Raw genomic sequence first — 3,635 nt, 5'->3', positions numbered from 1 at the left:
TCGTCTCGTAATTTATGAAAATTTCTGAGGGGAAACTTGTTATTACAGTCAAATAACACCAACCGTGTATTCAGAATGCTCTTCTACCCTTGAGGTCATATTACTATAATATTCATTATACTGACTTTACGTAACTAGTCACTTGGTCTTTAACTACCACTAGCTACAATCTTCACCAGAAATTGTTTTTTCTCTTGGGATCTTAACTTGAAATCTTACTATGCATCACACAATACTCATCTAGAACCAACCTTCTCCTGGTCTCAGTTTTCGGATTGTTAGCGGAATATACTACAGCCTGCGACATAAATATCACATGTAATATACAGCCTGTCTAAAAAATTCCTCGCCATCAACAAATATAGCCTGTCTCAAAAATTCATTCTCATCGCCTTCTTACGGCGGCATCCCATGAAATACAGGCTTCCTTTGCCTTCAACATCTATACAACTCTTATCTCAACATATATGAATTCTTCGGCACAAATCCCTTTTCTTATATTTCAAGACTTTTCAATCCTCAATCTCTCGTGACAAACAACGTTTATAAACACTATTTTTCATTTTATTTTTACTACAACTTTCGGACCTCAGGAATACAACAACACACCGTGATTATCCATATCACCGACATACACGATGTCACAAAATTTTACTTACCATGAATAAAACATTATCAGATTTTCCTGGATTTCGAGACACACGCAAATCTTATTGAACATAACTGTTAAATCCACTTTTAACATAGAAAAATTTTATCCCGCGGTAAACATTATTATTATTATTATTATTATTATTATTATTATTATTATTATTATTATTATTATTATTATTGTTATTATTATTATTATTATTATTATTATTATTATTATTTCGACAAAAATTTCTGAATTCATAAGATATTCGAAATTAAGACATTCACCGCGACTACATGATCGTTATCACCTTCCTAATTTTACTCAATTTGGACAATATCTCAAAGAATATTAACACAATATTTAAACTTTGCATTTTATAGTTTCTCGACGATAATTTTACAGCCCTGAAGAGTTTCACACGACGAAAAGAAAAGTAATACCTTCGTCTGATCATTATTAAATATCAACCCGACACACGCAATGAAAATCGGTTGGGACAAACAATATTCTAACTACAACATTGATAAAAGAAGTTACAGACCTGTGATCTTAGCCGCCATCCTGGATTCTGGCTGCATCTAGCCAGCAGGCCTTCTGTCTAGCCTTCCATGGTTACGTTTAACATCGTCTTCTTATATATCCTAAAAACACAACAATTTACATTTGGGGTCGATTGACACCGCAAACAACGCACTTTCAACACGTTTAACAGGCGACGAACACTCTTCTCAAATGGCAACGGCTACTGTTTTCCCAAGATTCTGCTTTCGTTCACCCTACTAAGAGCCAGGTGTTCCAAACAGATAAGAAACCAGACCTCGCGGCCAACATTCAGCCATCTATTTGACAAATATTGGACGCATACACTGAATACAGATAGAAACTCAACTACGTATTTAACCAAATCTCTAAACCTTCAAAGTTTCCATCAGCGGCAGCTCAGGAAAATTTCTATCATCTTCTACTTTAATATTATATTTGAGCCATAGACAGGAATATGTAACAAGTTACTTGGAGAACAAATCTCCGCACTTTCCTGCTGACGAGTGACGTGAGCTTTGCCGTTCCGATAACCAGATAGAGAGCCTAAAATAGACGGAGGGGGATTTATTTTGTACTCTCTGAGAGGACGCTACCCTTTCCACGAGGCTTGATTGCACAATCTGCTAATTCCGCATCCAATAGACCAACTTTCTTGAAATTTGTTCCATAACTTCGGACAGACTTACGATTCATTACGGTGTTAATTTCATATTTTTCCCATACTTGCAACGGGCGAAATGAATTAATAATGATAATGGCGTGTGACCTCCGAAGAGCCTGGTACAGGTCTTTCGAGTTGACGCTGTATAGGCGACCTCCGCTTCTATGCGGATGGGGCCCTACCTATGATTCATTCTAATGATGAAGACAACACACACGCACACCCAGCCTTCAATCATCGAAATTAACCAATGAAGATTAAAATCCTCGACCGCGTCGGGAATCGAATCCGAAACCCCCTTGGCCAAAGGCCAGCGCGCTAACCATTTAGCCATGGAGGATGGGAAGATCGGAAGAGATAGGCAAGGAAGAGGGAAGGAAGTAGAAATGAAGCGACCGTGGCCTTAAGTTAGGTACCAACCCGGCATTTTCCTGGAGAATGAAGTGGGAAACCACGGAAATCCACGGAAAACCACGGAAATCTACGGAAAACCACTTCAAGGATGGCTGAGGTGGGAATCGAATCACCCTATACTTAACCTCGCGAGGCTGAGTGGACCCAGTTCCAGTCCTCGTACCATGTTTCAAATATCGTGGCAGAGCCGGGAATCGAACCCGGACCTCCGGGAGTGGCAGCTAATCACACTAACCACTACACCACAGAGGCGGATCATTACCTATTTATCAGAATGAAATCAAATTCTACGTTCTTGTTCAAAATGCTATAGAACGCTAAATTACGTACGCATACCCTCTACGAAAAAAAAAACACACACACTAAATAAATGTCTCATTTCAGAACACTAAAATTCATTCCTCCTCCCCGATAATGAGCAAGAATGGAACGTATCGAATACTCCACCTCGCCATGCCAACGGAAGATCTTCTGGAAGAGAAGTAGGGAATGTCGAAAGGAACCCGAGAGACTAGTTCCAAATGTGATCAGAAAAACTGGTCCGAAACTCCCCGAACAAGTTTGAAATCGTCATTATAATGGCCAAAATCTGGAGCGGATAAGGCACTAGAAGAAGAAATGAGGAGGAAGAAGAAGAAGAAGAAGAAGAAGAAGAATTGTGCTAATTTCAGATACAGGACTTAAGACACTTTTAATGCACTCAGAGAGGCTTGCAAACTAAATTAAGGTACAACCCCAGCATTTGTCTGGTGTGAAAATGGTAAACCACGGAAAGACATCTTAGGGCTGCTGACAGTGGGGTTCGAACTCACTGTCTCCCGAATGTAAACTCACTGTTGCACGCCCCTAACGTCACGTGCAACTCGCTCGGTAAAATAGAAAACATACGTAGCCTAAGTGTACTTGTGTTCTAATAAGAGAAGCAAACTCGCATCCTCATTTTGACATGGTGTGGCTCTTTTCAGGCACACCCCCAATGGAGGTGAACTGCATATACCTTTATTTTAACCACATGTTAGTACTTCCTGCTGATCTTAAATGTCTGGCAGTATTGGGAATCGAACCCGGACCCCCGAGGTCTGCAGAGGACGTCAGCTACGGAGCTGGACTATATATACTAATGCAGTATGTTTATATACACATCCTACTTTAAAATTTTTTTAAACAGGTGTTCATCTTTTCTTTGTTATATATAGGCCTGCAGGTAATTTGGAAAGGGAATCACAATCCACGGAGAGGAAATCAAAACTGTGAGATTTGTGGATGATATTATTATTTTATCTGAATCTGCAGAAGAACTGGAGAAATTGCAAAATGGTATGGACACATTCTTGGAGGTGGATTACAAGATTAAAATAAACAAATCCAAAACAAAAGTAA

This window comes from Anabrus simplex, chromosome 1 (genome assembly GCF_040414725.1).
Source record: "Anabrus simplex isolate iqAnaSimp1 chromosome 1, ASM4041472v1, whole genome shotgun sequence".
NCBI classification, from domain to species: Eukaryota; Metazoa; Arthropoda; class Insecta; order Orthoptera; family Tettigoniidae; genus Anabrus; species Anabrus simplex.
This window is presented reverse-complemented; position numbering follows the sequence as displayed.